Raw genomic sequence first — 19,042 nt, forward strand, 5'->3', positions numbered from 1 at the left:
TGGCTGCGGAAACCCGGTGCTGCCCGCGGGAGAAGGGGTGGCGGGTCCCGGGCTTCGGGCAGGGGGCGCCAGAGGACGCCCAGGGGCCCGGCCGGCAGCTGGCGAGGCGGGCAGGCAGGCGGCATTTCTCAGCCCGGGCGCCCCTCCCCCCCGCGGGCAACAGATCCGTCGCTCGCTCTGCACCGGCCGTGGCGCGGAGGACTTCCCGCGGCTGTGCCCTCGGACCGAGCTGACTGCGGGAGTGGCCGCCAACTTCACAGCTTACAGCCCCCTCTCGATCATGCCGGCCCTGGGGCTGCGGGAGGGTGCGTCTGGTGCCCAATTCTATGACCAGGGGTGGGAGGATAGGGATGGGGGATGGACAGACAGACTCCGGCCAAAGATGGACACGGAAGTCAGGGATGCCGGTCCAGTCGGGTTCTCAGCTGGAGGGGAGGGGGCGCAGAGCAGACACGGGGGACACGGCCCCAATTCCAAGCTAGGGGGTGGGGGGGAGGGGACTTGCAGCAAGATTGGCGAGGGAAGGCGGGACTCCGGGCAGATATGGGGGAGGGGGCACTCGGGGCAGAAATAGAGAAGAAGCATGGTCGGGGTACAGGCGCGGGGGAGGGTAGTAACTATGGGCAGACATAGATGGGGACTGGAAAGACTTCGAGCAGAGATGAAGTGGAGGAGAGGAGCAGGCATTCCCACTGGGAAGGGAGATGGAGGGGGAGACACAGTTGAGCTGCAGGTTAATGGGGGGGCTCTAACCAAGGTGGGGGGGCGCACTGCACGGATCCAGGCCGAGATAGGGAAAGACTCGAGACAGCAAAGGGGGCACGGTCTGTGTCAGGATTCTGGAAGGGGAGACTTTAGCATAGATGGGTAAGAGGGTCCGTCCAGGCTGGGGGTGGGGGGGCGGCGGTGGGCAGAGATTAGAGATTCACCAGCGATTAAGGGGGCCTCGGCCCCAGGCTTGGGAGTTCCCCAGAAGATGGGGGTGGGCGAACGCTGAACGAACTCAGTTCGAGCTGGGGGAGAATTCAGCAGAGATGGGTGAGGAGAGCGCCCCGAGTCCGGGCCGGTGCGGAAACTCGGGACCGCGCCGGGAGGGCTCGGTGCGAGGCCAGGTCTGGGTCTGGGGCCGAGCACTCACCTGGGCGCCGTCAGCAGCAGGAGCGGGGGCCGGCGCTGGCGGGGGCGGCCACTGGGCGCAAGTTTGCCATCCCTAAGTCGGGGGCCGGGCCGGACGCAGGGCAGGTAGCTGCAGCCGCGCGGAGGGCCGAGGCTCCCGCTCCCCCGGGCGGCGGGTGCAGAAAAGGCGCCGCGGAGCAGCGCGGGGCCGGCGGGCGGGCGCCGGGCAGGGCGCGGGCTCCTGCCGCTGCCGCTGCCGCCGCCGCCGCCGCCGCCGCCGCCTCCTCGCCGCGCCGCCCCCCGCTCCCCCGCCCCGAACACCGCCCGCGCTGCGCGCCGCGCGCCGCCTCCTATTTGCAGGCGGCGGCCGCAGCCCCGGACTCTGAAAGCCGGTGCCGCATCGTCCTCGGTCTCCGAGCGCCGCCGCCGCTGCCGCCGAACCCGCTTCCTCTGGCCGCTCCGGCCGCTGCCCGCAGCGCGCGCCGGGCCGAGTGACGGCCGAGGCGGGACGCGGCGCCTGCGCGGGCCGGGCCCGGGAGGGGGCGCGCGCCGGGCCGGGCGCGAGGAGCCGCGGGAGAAGGGGCGGGGGGGCGGGGGCGACGCGCGCCGCCTCCTGTTAAAGGGGGAACAGCGCCAGCCGAGCCGAGCGCGCCCCCCACCTCCCTGCCTTGAGCCCCAGGCGCCGGCGCGGGAGAAGCTCTGGGTAAGCCCCCGCCCCGCCCGCCGCCTCCCGGACCGCAGAATGAGGCGATCTGCGACGCCCCTCCAGCGATACCCAGGCCGGAGGCATGTCGCGCCGCCAGAGTCTCCCGGGCCCTGCGGGCTGAAGCATTTGCTCACCTTCCCGTGTGCATTGCATATTGCATGTCCCTGTGCCTGCAGGTGCCAGTCATGTGCGCTTAACTTTGCATATGCATACAGGTGCCCTAAGTGTGCACTGCCATGTTGCCTTGGGTAGGTGCATGCAAGAGCTACGCACATGCATGGTGTATTAACATCTGCCCAGGTCCTCAATGCATGTTGCTTGTTCCTGTGCTCAGGGAAGCTATATGTATGCAAGCTTACAGGTGCCACATGTGTGTTGAGGACTGTGGGTAACTCATATGTAGCAGCCACATACGTATACTGCAGTGTGACATGTTTGATGCATACTGTAAACTGCAATGTTGCACGTCCCTAGGCACGGGGATGCTACACGTGTGCAGTGTGTTACATGTTTTCTTGAGTCCCCGTCTATTCCCACAAGTGCCTTTCCCTGTGCCAGGGGCGCCCCCATGTTGCATCTGTTTGTGTGGAAGCAGCAGAGATGTACAGACCCACCCCTTCCCCATCTTGGCACTGTGCCCAGAAACAGTTGGGTGGGGCCTGAGCCCACATGGTTCAGACGGTACACAGGGAGATGCCCATGGCTCAGGGCCCTGGTCAGGCGATCTGTGGCCTGGGCACGTTGCCGTCAGTAAGGTAGGCTGACCGGGGACACACCATTGCAGCCAACACAAGTAGGTTAATCCCAGGGCTTTCGTCAGAGAAGAAACCAGCAGGGGGCAGCTTTGCAATAAGGGTGGGATGGTTTCAGCTTTGCAATGAGGGTGGGATGGTTTCAGGACCATACTTTTTGAAGGTTCACCAGCCAGGAAGGGCCAAATTTGCAGGGCAAAGAAATCCTCAGTCCAGCCAATACCGACCCCACCTCTCCTCTGATGCCCCTTGAGTTGTGTCACCCCCCCCGAGATGGGACAAGATGAAAAAAGCCTACCTCTTCCCAGGGGCAGTACCAGGAAGAGGCTGAGAACCGCCTTCTTTTCCCTCTTTCTGTGTTTCCCGCCTCAGCAGGCTCAGTGACATTTGTTGTGAGTGATTGTGAGAGATTATCGACTTTAATGGAAGGAGGTAATAAGGGGCGATGGAGGAATCTCACCTGTCACCTTAAGAGAATTTATGAGGCCTTATGAGACAGGGAGGAGGACTGGGCCAGCACCTTCCCTTTCCCTGTGGTTGCCCAAGGAGGCCTGTGCCTTGGGCCTAGCACTGGCAAGCAGGGCTCCTAGGGTTTGCTGGGCACCCTCAAACACACCCAGACATCTCTGGGTTTCAAGACTCAGCTGCTACTGTGAAAGCCACTCTAGGCAGGCCTTGCCAGCGGCAAAGTGTGTTGGGAACAATCCCAGAGCAGTGGGAAATCTGGGCACCCTCCTTACATGGGCACTGGGAGGGGCAGTGGGGTTACTGAGACTGGGGCTTCAAGGAGATGGGGAAAAGTGGGGAAAATGGTCGGAACATGGGTTGCCCATAAGGATGCAAGCCCCTTAGAAATCTCCAGGACCCTGTCCAAGCTCCTCTTCTGCAGGGAGCCCACCCTTCTCCTACAAGGAGCCTGCTTCCCTCTTTATGAATATTCATGATAATTAGCATATTAGAGACCAGAGCCCAGAGAAAACCAGGCAGGTCTCTTGCAGATGTAATGCAGCTGGATCCCTGAGGCCCCCCTCCTCCTTCTCCAGGATGCAGCTGAGTGAGAGGTGATGGGAGGGACTGGCTCCAGACAGATAGCAGCGGTTTTTGTCTGTCTCTCTGTTCCTTAGTAGCCCTCTGACTTCTTGACCCCTTCGATCGGCCACAAAAATGTACACCCAGGGAAAGACAGGTGGTCAGACAGAGTAAGGGACTGACAGAGATGGTGTCCCATACCCAGGATCTCACTGGGGCAAGGTGGGGAGGTCAGCAAGGCAAAAGGAGCTGTGGGAGCTGTGTTGGGAGAGCAGGACTCCCGGGGTTGCATAGGAGTGAGCAGGCAAGACTAGGGCTGACCTCTAGAAGGCTCTCCCTGGACGCGTCTCTCTGAATCAGGGTTTCCCCACCTCCTTTCCCAGGAGCCCCTGCCCTTCCAGACTCACTTTGGTAATAATGCCGCCCGGGAGGACTTGGAGTAATTACAAATCGTTTCCATATTCAAATCCAGCTGGTTGAAGATAAATTACTTATCTGATGCTCAGGCGGGGGTGAAGAGAGCAAGTCTTAGCCCCATGAGGGGCCTCCAGGGAGCCTGGGGCAGAGACTGGGCATGGGAAGGGGCACCGGCCAGAGCTTGAGTGCAAAGGGCTTGGGCAGAATAAAGGGACATCCCCTTGAGCCCCCTAAGCTGGACAAAGGAAAATGACCTCAGCCCTTTCGCCCCATTGGGGCTCCCTCTGGAACCTCTGATGGGATTATGGGGACCCAACCCACAAGGGCAACTGCCTTGCTAGGTGACCTTGAGAAAGTCCCTTCAGCTTTCTGGGCCTCTGTTTCCTTATCTGGGAAATGGTATAAATGATCTCAGCCTGGGATCCAGTGAGATAAAAGATGGATTAGCAAGGGCTATTTCCCTGAAGGGGTCTGTGTAAGTAATTATTTTATTCCCAATTAATTAATATTTTTGTCAACAATAACAACCATCAATGGCCCAGTTGGAAGGCAGACAGCTCTCAAAGCCTAAGCCGGTAGGGCTGCTCAGGAGAGGATGGTGTGTCGAGGAAGGGAGCTGCCCTGGCCTCACCCGCCTGGCCTCAGCCATGCCTCCCGCTGGGCCGGCCGCAGCTATGCTTCGTTGCCCTTTAAACAGATGAGAAAATGTTCTTCTTCCCTTCCCAATGATTTATTTGGCCCAGAGCCTAGGCAGGTTTTCTTCCAGCCAGTGGGACCTGAGAGCACCCCTCACTCAGCCCTGTTCACCACTGCCATTCAAATAGGCACCCTCTAGGGCCATCCAGAACTGTGGGTGCCAAGGTCTCCTTCCAGCCCCGCCCCTACCCCAGACACCTATCAGGAGCTCATAACATGTCCATAAAGACACACAAATCCATATGACAATCTTCTGCCCCAGAGTTCGTATGACCAACACCTGAGAGCTCTGAATGGCATGCATCCGGGAGGCCATCCTGGAAAAGGTGGACTGGCCCTCTCTGCCTGTGGGAAATCCTGCATGTCTAGCTTCCATCCTTCCTGCTGCAGATGCCAAATGGGTTAGGAGCCTGGGGCAACCCAGGTTGAGTGTTTGTCGTTTTCTTGCTGCCGCAGACTGGGGAAAGAAGGGAGGATGCCTTGCTCCCTAGCCAAATCCTCCCAGAAATGCCTGGTTTGTGTGCAACTCATTGAGCAGTGCCTGCATTCTCTGGCCCCCAGGGCAGAGGAGAGAGCAGCCCTACAGGGTCCTGGGTGATCTTAACATACCAGAGGGTACACGTAAGTGTATATAGAGCCTGGCACCTTTATTCATTTATTCAACAAATATTTATTGAGTCTACTATGTTCTAGGCACTGGGATCCCGGCCATCAGCAAGTCTTGTTGCTTCTACTTCCCAAAATATCCCAGATCTATCCACTCTACATCCCCACTGCCAACAGGGTAGTCCACGCCACCGTCATTCAGTGCCTAGATTCTCCCTTACTTAATTTCTGAGCTCCCACTCCTACCTCCTCCACCCTAGCCCATTCTCCTGGAGCCCACTGAGCCATCTCTTTAAAAATGTAAATCAGGGTACCTCTTGAGCCTTCTAGTGGCTTCCCACTGCACTTGACAATGTGGCCTTCCAGACCCTGAATGTTCTGGCCCTTAGCAGGCTCTCAGACCATCTCCAGTCCCCTACCCCCACCCCACACTATGCTGCAGCCACACAGTTCTCCTTGCTGCTCTTAGAAAACTCCAAACCCTTCCCCCAGCAATTCCCATGGCTGACTCCTTATCAAGAAGGTCTCAGCTCCATCATCACTTCCTCCAGGGAGCCTCCCCTGACCACACTCCTAAACTAGCCCTGTCCCACTCCCAGTCGCTTCATCCCATATCCCTGTTATATTTCCTTGGCAGTACTCATTGCTCTGAAAGCACATTGTTTATTTACACACATGCCACCTGTTTTTTTGCCCCCCTGGACTGTGAGTTCCATGAAGTAAGGGACCTTGTCCATCCATTCACAGCTGGAGCCCATGGTACGCAGCACCAGGTACAAGGTAAGTACTGCTGAGTGAATGCATGGTGAAATGGCAAGCAGACACCTTGCTCTCACAGAGCTTTCGATCTGTGACCCCTGACTGATGTTTGTGCAGTAAAACACTGGTTCACAGTTTTCCACGTGATGAACCAGAAAGGATTCAGCCTCTGAGGTCACAGAGACCTGGATTCCTGCCTCTGTCCCTCACCAGTTTTGTGTCCTTGGGCAGATCACTTATGATATCCAAGCCTCAGTTTGCTCTTCTGTAAAATGGAAACAATGATCCCAACTTAGAGCTGATGTGGTTCACATCAGATGAAAAAGAGGAAGTGCTTCACACAGTGCTATGCCCAGATGCCATCTGCATGAATGTGGGCCCCTTTCAGACTTACCAGGGCTATGGGCTGTTCTGGGTTCTGGGGACACAGAGATCACTCAGAATTGGGGCCCTAACCTTAACACCTTCCCAGCAACCCCCACATCCCCAAAAGGGAGAGAGGTGTACCAGCAGGAGCTCTTATCTGCTGAGATCATTGCAGAGAAGGAGGCAGGAGCCAAGGTTTTGCCAGAGTGACAGGGACAGTGTGTGTGGGGGGGGGGGGGGTGGGGGGGGAATCCCTGGAGAGAAACTGAATCTGAATCCACTTCTCTGCAGCACCTCCTCTCCTTATCTGGAAGTTCCTCTTCCTTTTTGGCCTTCCATGTCTGTGTAAACACACACACACACACACACACACACACACACACACACACATCTGCATATACAGATAAAGCCATATCTACATACTGACACAGTTGCCGGTCCATAGACATATATACTTGACTGGGATTCACAAGTATATAAATAACCACGTACACATAACCCCGGGACACAAGCCCTCTCCATTTTTCTGGTCCAGTAGGGGTATGTCTGGCTTATTGATTAGTCCTACCACCTCTGGCTCTAGACTGAGGTCAGACACAGTCCCTCACAGGAGGGAGCCCAGGCACTCCCCCTTGGTAAATTCTTCCTAAGGTCTAATCCCACACTCCCCTACTGTAGGCCTTAAGGTCAATGAGCCCTGGCGCCATTCCAGACAGCCAGGGATGGCAGCACCATCCCCTGTACCCACACCCTGAAGCTGGTGGATATGCAGGAGGCAGAGGCACCTAAGAAGACCTGCTCCCAGCTTCCTGCCATGGGCGGGGGTGAGGAGCATACCTCAGGGAGGGGCTGGGACACTCTCAGCAGGCATGGGGCACCCTGGCAGTAGCAGGGGAGGGGGGCAGTATGTTTCACTGCCTGGGATGCCCCAGGTCCTCTCTCCTGGGCTCTGTGCCACCTGGATCCTGCTGAACTGGGCTTGTGCCAAGCAGGACACATGGGCTTAGCAGGCAGGGGTGCAGTGACCTAGAGGTGTGGAGGCACCGGCTCAACCAGCCAAGCCCCTCTGTGGACCTGACACTGTGCCAGCTGCTCTCCACTTATTGTTCAAATGAGCCTTCAGAACAACCCTTGCAATCAGTCTGGTCACCCACCTTTCACAGATGAGGAAGCTGGTTTACAGAGAGGCTGAGACAAGCGGCAGGCCTCCACCCCATTCAGGGTTTGGTCGAGGCCCTGCTTCAGTTCTGCCTCGGCCTGGCTGGGCCTGGTCCTCCTTGCTACCCTCCAGAGGACAGACCAAGCACCAACTTTTGAAACAATTTATTTTGAGATTAGAGTTGATCTTCCAGAGGAGACCAGCTCCCTAGAGGTGAGAGATTTGGTCAGTGGGGTTCTGACTCCCAAGGCTTGACACCTGCTAGAAGAGGCTGAGGCTGGACCCCTAGGTTTTGGGGGAGACAACCAGACTTGCTGAGGGTGCTGAGAAGGACAAGACGCAGTACTGGTGACACCTACAGGCCTCCCTGGCTGGAACAACCACACTCCTTACGGACAGGACCACACAGTGACACACCCCAGGAGGACATCTGTCGCTCTTGCTGGAGAGGAACGTACACCACCCCACGCTGGTAATAAAGCAATCACTGCAGGGTTAGGAAGCGGTGCTTCCGGCTCACCACCAACCCTGGCAAACTCTGACCTCAGAGGGTCCCAGGCTTGGGGGTGAGGCCTGTGGATGGAGCATGAGTAGGGGTGTAAGGCTCCAGAGCCTTGTGGTTGGAGGGGAGGGCCCTGGAGCACCTCGCCAAGTGAGCGTTCTATGTGTCAGAGTGGGAGTGAGTGGGGCTGAGTTCCGGTACACGTGTGGGTGGTTGTGTGCGTCAATGTGTAGGGGGAGAGTCTGTGTGTGTCTATGGCGTGCCTGTGTGCAGTTTTCGTGTGTGTCTGCCTAGACTTTGTACGTCAGAAGCCTGGACCTGGCTCTGGGATCTCTGCTGCGTGTGCAAGTGTGTGCCTTTGTTTGCAGGGTGTGTGGCGTGTGCATGCATTTCTTTTCTGTCTGTGTGTATGTATGGGGTAGAACGCATATGCACATCTGACGCTGGGATTTGGCCTCTACTGTGTCTGGGCAAATGTGAGGTGTATTGACAGGGCAGTATTCGCATGTCATTGGAGTTTGTGTGCAGCCAGAGTGCAGTGTTTCCTTGTGTTCAGTGTGTGCCTGAGCCTGTGTGTGCGTGTGGAAAATGTTTGCAGGCCTGTGTGTGTGTGCCTTTGGTGAGTCAGGGTGCATGGCATTTGCAGGCCCCAACGTGACCACGTCTACGTGTCAGTGGCATGTGTCTGTGCCAGCCTGAGGTGCGTGTCTCTGTGTGTGTCTTGAGGTGCTGGCAGGCTCTCAACTTCCAGGGAGGTCTGTGTGTGAAACTGTTGGGTATGTGTGTCTGGGTGTCCTGTATCTGTCTGGATGAGGGGTTTGGATGCACTGTAGGGTACGTCTGTAGATCTGTATCTGCGGCCTTGGGATTCTTGTCTTTGGAGACTTTGGGAAGTAATCCTCCCCTGGAAGCCCTCTCCTATTCCCAGGCTGAATCCTCCATCGGGCCCTCCCTTATAACCAGCTTGGCCAGCTGTGAGCCTGACTTTCCACTGGAGGTCCCCCTTGTGAGGGAACCCTGAGGCTGCACAGCCTCCGGGTCAAGGTCACATATGGAGGGACACAGGCTCCTGTTCCTATGGTGCCCTTACCCCTTACCCTCTCAAAGGGCCCCACCGCCGGAGGCCGCCTTTGCTTCCCACACCTTGTGCGGGTCTCCCCTGAAATGAATGTTAATTTCCGCTCAGGGCAGGCGTCGTCGTGAGTCCGGGGCCCGTGTGTGGGGCCGCGCCGCGGCTGGGAGCGGCGGAAGGGAGTGCGAATTTGAATTTCAAAGGCAACTGGGGCCCAAGTGCGTCTGCGTTGCGCGATTGTGTGTGCGGCGCTTTTGTGTGTCCGCGAATGCGCGCCTGCGTGTGTGGCGTGTGTCGGGGTGTTTTATGACTGTACTCGGTGAGGCCGTGTGCGAGCCCTTGCATGGGCTGTGAGTGTGGCAGGGAGTGCGGTGTCGTGGGTCGCCTGTCGGTGTGTCTGTGTGTGCTTGTGCGCAAGCCTTTGCCTCTGCAAGTGCGTATTTTTAGGACCGAGTCTGTGTATTTGAGCCTGTGTCTGTGTGTGTCGGCGTGCCCAGCCCTGCGTGTGTCTGTGCGCGTCTGCCGGGGCGCGTGTGTGCTTGGACACCCGCGGGGGGTGTGCGGGTATGTCCGTGTGTCTGTGCACGTGCAGGCGAGCGTTCCCATCTGTGTGTGTGCGTCCCAGTCTGGGCTATATGTGACTCAGGGACGAGTCTCTGAGCCTGCCTGTGCCTTTGTGTGTCCGTGTTCTGGCCGATGTATGTGTGTGCTTGGGTGTCTGCGTCGTGGTGTGCGCCTGCAAGTGCTGGAGTGTGTGAATGTGTAGCTGTGGGAATGAGTGTGTGTGAGTGTGCGCCAGGGAGCGCGCCAGGGAGCGGGAGTGCCGGGGGCTAAGCAGCCCTTGTGTCCCCCTACGGCCAGTACCGCCCACCCGCTGCGCGCTGTGTGCCCGCCCCGCGAGGGCCTTCTCTGGGCGCTGGGAGGGGGCTGAATAAACGACCCTTTCCTCCCAGGCACCCCGGGCCCACCGCCAGCATTGGGCACACCCGCCCCTTCCTCCAGCGGCCCCGCTCGCTGACCCATGGGCATTCAATGGGCACTCGGGAGGCAATGGCCGGAGAGGATGGGTCGTTAGCGGGAGGGACCCAGTGGCGCGGGCTTCACGCTCTCGCTCTGCTGAGGGCTTGGGGGCAGCTCATCCGTCTTGGGCACTGGGCCTGCTTGCTGCCTTGTGGCTGAGCTGGCGACTCAAGTTAGAGTGCAAGAAGGACCACCGGGTCCGAGGCAGCACATGCACACACTGCCATAATTCAGACACACCACGTTCCCCAGCACAGCTGACCTGGCACAGGAGTCTGGGACAGGCCCCTGACACGAGGCTCAGGGACAAGCCCAGCGGTGCACACCCAGGAGTGCACACACACACACACACACACCTGACCCAGAGACTTGGCAGATCTGTGCACACCCCACACTCAAACAACCCCACCTCTCCCTGAGTCTTGGACTCTGTGGTTGAAGAAGGCCAAGACTCAGAAGTCCCAAAGAATAGGGGCAGCCTTGAGTCACTCGGGGTCCCCTCTACTCCAACAGCTTTGGAGAACCAGAGGTGGTTCACCTTCCATCCTACCTCCCTGAAGCTCTCAGTCAAGGGTTAGCAGGAAAAAGCAGACCCCAAATCCAGTCATTTCCATCAGGTGCCACACCGCAGCCGGAAGTAGGCAAGGGCCAGGGGCTGCCTCCTCACGGGGACGCCCCCCCTCCCCCAGCCACAGAGACCTGGCATGATGGTGATGTCAGGATGTCCAAAGGACAATAAAGGAGGAACTGCAGATGGAATGATGACTTCGCAGCCTCCTTCCCTGCCAGATTGGGAGCATTTTGAGAAGGGGTGTGGGCTGACTCCTCCCAGTAATGCTCAGCTATGGGCCTGGCACCAAGGGTCTACTCCATTTAAAACACGTATTGATGGAATGAAGGAAAGCAGTAAATGAGTCAGAGAATGCAGGACCACTTAAGAAAAGAGGAAGCACTGTACAGAAGAGGCAGAAATAGTATACCCAGGCTGTATGCACGACTGTGTGCGTGTGTGTGTGTGTGTGTGTGTGTGTGTGTGGTACATATGTTTGGTGGAAGATGTGTGAAATAAAGGTTAGGCTGGAAATACATCACTGAGGGCCTTGTAAGCCAAACCAGAGGTAGATTTTATTCTGAAAGCAAAAGAGATCTATGAAGGGTTTTGGACGGAAATGAATCATAGTCAAGTTTGTTTAAGAAACAACTGGGGCAAATGGAAGGTGGATTTGGAGAGTCAGGATTGAAGAAGGGGACTGGCTTGGAGGCTCATTCATTCATTCAAGAATTAATTTATTGGGAGCTTACTAAAAGTGTCCGGCACTGAGTGAGCCAAACAGATACAATCAGTCGAACAGTTCTGGGACTCTAAGGAACGTCTGGAATCTGACCATGTAACTGCTGTGTTTATGTGGAGTTCACCTTCTGGTGGGGAAAGGGAGGCAGACACGAACACTTAAATATATGTAATGCCTCTGTGGACAAGTGTGAAGAGGGAAAAGAGCGTCTGGCAAGGGGGCATAAGTGGCGGATGAGAATGGGGGCTGTTTTAGGAAAGGTGGTCAAGGAAGATGTCTCTGAGAAGGTGACATCTGAGCAGACTCCTGAGGGACGTGAGGGATATTTGGAGGAAGAGCTGTTCAAATAGGGGAAATTGCCAGTGCAAAGGCCCTGAGGGGGAGTGTGCCATTTACTCAGATGGGGAAAGACTGTGGGAAGTCGATGATTTCTATTTTAGACATGCTGCATTGAGGTGCCTTCAGGACATCCAGAGACAGTGTCCAGGAAACAGGAGAGATCTGCGTAAAGATAGGGATTAAAGAGGCCGGGCGCGGTGGCTCACACCTGTAATCCCAGCACTTTGAGAGGCCAAGGGGGAAGGATCACTTGAGCCCAGGAGTTTGAGACCAGCCTGGGCAACATATCGAGAACCTGTTCTCAGCAAAAAAATAGATTAGCCAGGTATGGTGGTGCACCCTTGTAGTCCTAACTACTCAGGAGGCTAAAGCAGAAGGATTGCTTGAGCCCAGAAGTTCAAGGCTGCAGTGAGCCATGAGCACCGCCTGTACAGAGTAAGACTGGGCAGAGCAAGACCCCAACTCTAAAAAATAAATGATAGGGAGTAAAGAGAATTGAACCCTGGGAAGTGATGCAGAGGATAAGTGCAGGGAGGAGAAGAGGAAGCAACCCGAGGTGTGAGAGTCAATTCTGGGGAGACTGGATGCTAGGGACGGGGAGTGGGGAATGGAGACCATGTGACTAATGTGGCATCCCCAGAATGGTCCTGAGAGCAGCTGCTCCTCTTCCCGAAGTAGCTGGGGCTATTTCACCACATTTCAGGTGGGGTCAGTGGTATGCTGGTACCGTTCAACAACTGGCTTGGGGGCAGGGAAGTGCAGCCCTGATTTGCAGCATTTGCCAATTTCCGTGGTGTAAATCCTCCCATGATGGCCAATTTATATGACCAATGTGAAGTTAACTGGCTGGCAAAATTCCTAAAAATTTAACAGTCCACTCTCACAAGCTGGTATGGGCTGGCTCTAGCACCTTCTCCAGAGCCTTTCCAGAGAGATGGAGAGAGGCAGAAAGCCTAAAGTGGCAATGAGGGGATCTGCCTGACAGTCAGGGAGGAAAGCATGCTGGCCTCCCCATCTTCCCTCTGGACACCCAAGTCATTCCCCGGGAAGCTCTGGAAACCTCTTCTGTGTTCCTGCTGCTCCTCCAGCTCTAACAATTTGGCATCCTGCCTAGGCCCTCTTTCCATTGCATTTCCCACCTAAAAGGTGGGCTAGGCTGGGCACAGTGGTACACACCCATAACCCCAGCACTTTGGGAGGCTGAGGCAGGCAGATCACTTGAGCCCAGGAGTTTGAGACCAGCTTGGGCAACATGGCGAGACCCCATCTGTAATAAAAGTACAAAAATCAGCCAGGCTTAGTGGTGCCTGTGAATAGTCCCACCTACTTGGGAGGCTGAGGCAGGAGGATCACTTAAGCCTGGGAAGTCAAAGTTCCAGTGAGCCAAGAACACTGCACTGCACTCCAGCCTGGGCAACAAGAGTGAGAACCTGTCTCAAAGAAAAATAAGGTGGGCTGATACCACACCCCACCCACTCTTCCTGTTTCCCTTCTTTAGAAGCAGATGCCAGAGAGCCACGGGCCGTGTCCTCTTCACCCTCAGCCCGAGCACGTCTCTGGTCAGTGTCAACGGATGGCTTGGATGTTTGGTCCAGCTCTGCCGCCATCTCCCAGGAGGTTCCTCGCTCTATCTATTATCAGTGTCCCCCTCTGTAAGGTGGTGGCAAGTGCTAGCCTCTCCAAAGGCCCTTTCAACTGTGAGATTCCAGAATTTCTATCACTCCCTGTCTCAGCCCTGATGGCAGCTCAGGGCCTTCTCTCTCAAACAACCATTTCCCCAGCCTCCTAGACCCTCCCTGCTCCAGCGGCCCCCCACTGCCTCTGGCTCCCCAGGCTCCCGGATAAGGGGCCCAACTAATTACATTAGGATTTCATGCTAATTAGCAAACAATTACACGGGCAAATTGGTGCCTAATTTGGAGCAATAACGGCAGCTCCAATGGCCGAGGAACATAGCTGCAGACAAGACTGTTCCCCTGGCCTGGCCCTGTCAGGGCCCCTGGAGGATGGGAGCCAGCTTTCTGGTCTAATCTGGGCCAAGGTCTGCGGTTCTCCTTATAGGATCTCTAGGCAACTGTTTATGTTGATTACATGGCCAGCCCAGGCCTGTGCTAAGTGAAGAGGGTAGAGGAAAGGGAGGGAAGGTGAAAGTGAAGGAGGAGGGACGCCAAGGCCTACAGGGCTGCCTTTAGTGAGAAGATGGGGAAGATTTGGGGAGGGAGAGAAGAGGGATAACAGCGTGGGGAAGGGGAACAGGAATTAATGTGAGCATCGGCTTGGATGCTGGAATAAACCATAGGAGCTCAAGGCTAACGGAGAAACCAGGTGGACCAGAGCACGGGAAGGTAGGGGAGCTGAGGCCACAGAGATATATAGGGCCAGACTGGGACTGTCATTCCAGAAAATTTGACCATTCTCCTGGAGGCCTTGGGAGCCACCAAGGCTTCAGGGTGAAAGGAGTGGACTGTGCTGGGACACATCTTAAACTCGGGATCTTGGATCACCAGCTGCCATCCATCCCACCTATAGCCTGCCATGGAGTCCCATGTGGTTTGCCCTGTTAACATCTCTAGAACCCACCATCCTTGTTCAGGACCACAGGTACCATAGCAGTAGCTGCCACTACTATCCCCCAACCATTCCCTGTCCATGTTTCCTCCAAGTGACCACCCTATGGCACAAACCTACCCCATATTCTTCCTCTGCTTAAACCCTCAATGTCTCCCCAATGCTCTCAGAATAAATTTCCAACCCGCTGTAGACATTCCAGCTTTCCCTCCCTTCCCCCCTCTGCATCCACCCTGTTCCCTGGGAGCTAGATACCATTTACAGATTGTGCCAAGCTCTGTCGCACCTCGAAGCCTTTGGCCGTGTTGTTCCCTCTTCCCAGATTGCGTTCCCAGCACCCCTTTTTTGTTACCAAATGCATCCTCCCAGGCTCCCTCCTCTGCCTCCCAGATTTCCCCGGGAAATACCAATTATTCTCTCCCCTGGGCTCTGTCTGTAAACTCCTTCTTCTGTGGCACAGGTCACTCCATATCAGAGCTCTTTGTACCAGGCTTTGCCTGTCCCACCTGACTTGGAGCTGATTAGAAGCATGGCCTGGCTCGGCTGCAGTGGCTTATGCCTGTAACCCCAGCACTTTGGAGGCCAAGGCAGGCAGATCGTCCCCTGAGGTCAGGAGTTTGAGACCAGCTTGGCCAACATGGTGAAACCCCGTCTCTACTAAAAATACAAAAGTTAGCTGGGCCTGGTGGCGCATGCCTGTAATCCCGGCTACTCTGGAGGCTGAGGCAGGAGAATTGCTTGAACCCAGGAGGCAGAGGTTGCAGTGAGCCGAGATCGCGCCATTGCACTCCAGCCTGGTGCACAAGAACAAAACTCCACCTCAAAAAAAAAAAAAAAAAAAAAAAAAAGAAGCAGCAGAGCCTGGTGCTGATTTACTTGATGTCTCCTTCACCCAGCACCAAAAGTGAATGGAGAAAGAAGACAAAGGGATAGGACAAAAACATTTCCCCCCACCACGCACAGTGGGGAAACTGAGGCAGCGGCCCAGAGAAATATTTATAAAGCTAGTGAATGCTTCTCTCAGAAAGGAAAGCTGGCTTACCTTCCAGCCTCTGCCCATTGGAGCCGAGCCCTGCCCCCATCCCCTGTATGGTTTCCTCCTAAAGACCATCACAGTCTGAAGCACCCATCTCCACCAGCCCTGCCCTGGTGAGTTCACCTCTGCTTTCAGTAAGTGAGATGAAGAAAGCCCCTACAGCCAAGACTTCCCAAAAAGCAAAGGCAGCTCTCATGGGACTGTAGCAGAGCAGACTGACCTGCAGCATCAAGGACTCTGGGCAGGCTCAAGGAAGAACCTCCTGGCCATCAGAGCTCAGGTGATCCCTAAGGGAATGACCAATGGGGAAGGGGAGGGGACTTGACCTGTCCAAGGGGTGTCAGGAAGAAGAAGCTGGGGGTGAAACACAGATCTTTCCAGAGGCAGGGGGATGACCTGGCTGACTTGCCTGAGAGCTTGGTTCTCACTTGGGGGGCTGCTACTCTATCTCAAGGCCCATCGCTCAGATTAATTACCAAGAAAGAGCCGATTTCTCCTCATTTCCAGACTCCAAATGACAGTATCATTAGGTTGGTAATGTGCGGAGAAATTGTGCGTGTCTATCTTGGAATATGTCCTGAGCCAGAATGTGCGAGGGCGCCCCGAGCAGGGTTTTGTCTCCAAGACACTCCCCAAGGCTGAGAGCCAGTCTCCAGAAGAGATGCTGTGCCACCAGGGCAGAGATGCTCTCCCCCTCTGTTCAATGGGCACTAACGATGGTGATTCAATCATAACAGGCAATGGTGTGGGCAATAGCCCACAACACGGAAATCCTGCCACACATGAACGGAGTCACTCTTGACTTACCACAAGGACAGGAACTCCCTGGTCGGGGCTGAACTTGAACTTGAAGCCTGCCTGCTGTGCCATGGTCCTTCCCAGTCTTGCCTGGACACTTTTCTCCGAGCTCCTATCCACCTCTGGACCAAGAGACATCTGGGTGCCATCCTGGCTCAGGGAAGGAGGAGTTGGCAGTTCCTGACCATTTTCTCTTCCCTCAGCAAAGTCAGCTTCCTGGATGTGAACAGAACACTGCCTCCTAGCCCTGAAAAACTCGCCTCTGCTCACAACTCTTCACACGCCTCTCCACGCTCGTCATGTATAGTGCTCTTTCAAACCCACTTGACACACGAGGAAACTGAGGCTCAGAGAAACAAGGCCATTTGCCCAAGTTCAAGCCTCAGAGCTGAGCTTGACCCCCAGGTCTGCCTGAGGCCAAAGTTCAGACTGAAGCCCGAGGCCTCCATTCAATCTATGCAGGACTCGGAAGCTCCCACCCTCAGAGCTGAGATTGGCGAGGCAGAGGCAGGATGTGAAATATAATTATAGCTCAGTGTGATGCACGCATGACACAAAAGAGGTTGATCCTCCCCAGTAATCAAAGAAATGTAAATCAAAACAACAGTATAATACAGTTTTATCTATTGAAATTAAGACAGGTTTTCTTTTGTTTTGTTTTTGAAAGACAACACCAGTGTTGTGAAAACTGAAATCTGGGCCGTTCTCAGACTCCGTTGATGAAAAGGTAAATTAGAACAACTTTTCTAGAAAGCTCTAACACTGGGCAGGTGTGTTAGAGCTTTAAAAACAGATAGACCCTTTGGTCCCATCAAGCTACTTGAAGGAACGCAATCCAAAAAATAACCACAGCTGTTAAAAAAGAACCATGTACAAAGATGCTTATTACTGTTATTTACAACTATGAAAAATCATAACCAACATAAATGTTTAGCAATACAGGGTTGGATAAATAAATTATGATATAGCCATATATAAAGATATTATGCAAACATTGAAAGTCAGGATCTCAAAGAATCTTACCCTACGATGTAGTATCTGCTGACTCGGACCCTAAGGGCGGTGATGGGACCATCCAGGTGGTTGCGAGAATGAGAGAATCGCTCTCCACCACCCCCTCCATACTCTCCGCTATAGGAGGAAGACCTGGCCTGAACTGCAGGGGCAAGCAGGAGTTAGAGGGAGAAATCTTCCAGGAGTTCAGTTTCTCTGCACCACCCCTGTTCCTCCCACATCCCAGCTCCCCCACCCCAAGCCAGCCTCCAAAAGCCTTGGCCAACAGCAGTGCCCAAGGTTGCCTTCCCATGTCCCCATTACCAGGCTCCTGGTATCTCATTTACTGGCATTGGCAGAGGCTGAGGCACAGAGAAGAGCTAGGAGAGCAACAGTCAACGTCAACCTTCTGGGGCTGCAGTGGAAAGAAAAGAGCAAATGAAGATTCACCTTTTTCTTTGTGGTCTTCATTGACCCCGGCACTCCTGACCTGCAGCGCAGACCGAGGCTTCGTCCTTCAACTCAGACCTAGCAGACCCAGTCTTGAGCTTAGAAATGTCTGTCCATCGCCTATAGTGCTTTTGCTCCCCGATTCTACCTTCTATGTCCCTGACCCCTCCAGCTCTTCCTGGTCTGGCTGTAGCCAAGCCCTTCTCTTTTCTCTCAAGCCTGAAGATGAACACTAACTATCTGGATTAAACCTTATTCCATCCTGGCAAAAAAAAAAAAAAAAAAAAAAAAAGTCAGGTTCTTGAAGAATTTCTAATAACCTGGGCAAATGCTCACAATATAATGATACATGAAACAAATGGCCTTTATTTTAGAAAGAAAATATTTCATCAATTCATTTAAAGAAGTCTGAAAGGAAATAAACTGAGAGGTAATCTGAGAGGATTCTGGGTGATTTTTTGTTTTAATTTATACTTTTCTGTTTCTTCCAAATCTATACATTTTCAGGGGGAGAAAATCCATTAGAAATATATGCAATGTGTGGGTGGGGGTGGGGGAGCAGCCCAAGATGTTAGGAGAAGCAGAGGCTCCTAACTCAGCCTTCGGGCAGTCAGGAAGGCTTCCCGTTGGAGGCAATACCTGCGCTGTATCCCATGATAACTAAGCTTTATCCAATGGAGGGAGGATTCGAGGTCCAGGCTGGGGAACAGTTATGTGCAAAGGCACAGAGGCAAGAGAGATCCTGGCCTCTTCTGGAAACTCTCAGTTGCTGGTGTGGCTGAGGGAGGGAGCAACAGGGAGAGGACGGGGTGGGCAGAGGCCTGACCAGGGAAGACCAGGCTGAGGAGCTGACACTTTGCCCTAGGAACAAGGTGCAGCGGTGATGGGTCCTAAGCAGAGGCGTGACAGAATCTAAGCTGTGTTTTATCTTCATGGACACAGAATGATGAGGGGATGGGGCATGGGAGATAAATAGAGGCAAGATGTGGAACCTGGGCCCAGGGGCCAGCGGTGGGGAGGCTGCTGCACGTCCTGGGGAGGGAGGCGTTTGGCCTGGGCTGGGCAGCGGTGGCCAAGAGAGGAGGGGCCCTTGGAAGCAGTGATTAGGAGGAGATTGGACAGGACTTGGTGTTTAATTAGAGAGTGGAGGCAGAGGTGGGAGGGGGCCTCTGCTGTTGACAGTGACTAGAGCACGCTCAGAGATTTCGACCACAGTTTTAGGGGAGGCTTCCTCCTCCATTTCCCCCAGATAGACAGATTTGGGGCTTCTATGATATTAGGCTGCAGAGCCAGGGAGACATTGACCTCGGCCCCGCCACCACACGCAGCCTGACCCCCGGCTCACCCTGAGCACCCCACACCCTTG

At 55.0% G+C, this 19,042-nt stretch overlaps 1 protein-coding gene and 1 long non-coding RNA gene across 16 annotated transcripts in view; one reads left to right on the forward strand and one right to left on the reverse strand.

The window, feature by feature from the left end:
* Positions 1 to 1,606, reverse strand: part of ADGRB2 (adhesion G protein-coupled receptor B2) — a 37,118-nt gene extending 35,512 nt beyond the window's left edge. For 9 of the 15 annotated variants that reach the window (XM_010348143.3, XM_039473924.2, XM_074380435.1 and 6 more), the window contains exon 1: positions 1,139 to 1,606. The gene's annotated coding sequence lies outside the window, so the exon portion shown is untranslated. The remainder of the gene's footprint in view (positions 1 to 1,138) is intronic. The other 6 variants (XM_074380444.1, XM_074380443.1, XM_074380442.1 and 3 more) reach the window with 1 other exon arrangement.
* Positions 1,607 to 1,682: 76 nt separating this feature from the next.
* On the forward strand, positions 1,683 to 18,112 carry LOC141580223 (uncharacterized). Its single transcript, XR_012512365.1, has 3 exons — positions 1,683 to 1,819; positions 5,410 to 15,715; positions 16,173 to 18,112. It is a non-coding gene; the product is annotated as an uncharacterized LOC141580223 (long non-coding RNA).
* Positions 18,113 to 19,042: the final 930 nt, after the last annotated feature.

This window comes from Saimiri boliviensis, chromosome 11 (genome assembly GCF_048565385.1).
Source record: "Saimiri boliviensis isolate mSaiBol1 chromosome 11, mSaiBol1.pri, whole genome shotgun sequence".
Classification (NCBI taxonomy): Eukaryota; Metazoa; Chordata; class Mammalia; order Primates; family Cebidae; genus Saimiri; species Saimiri boliviensis.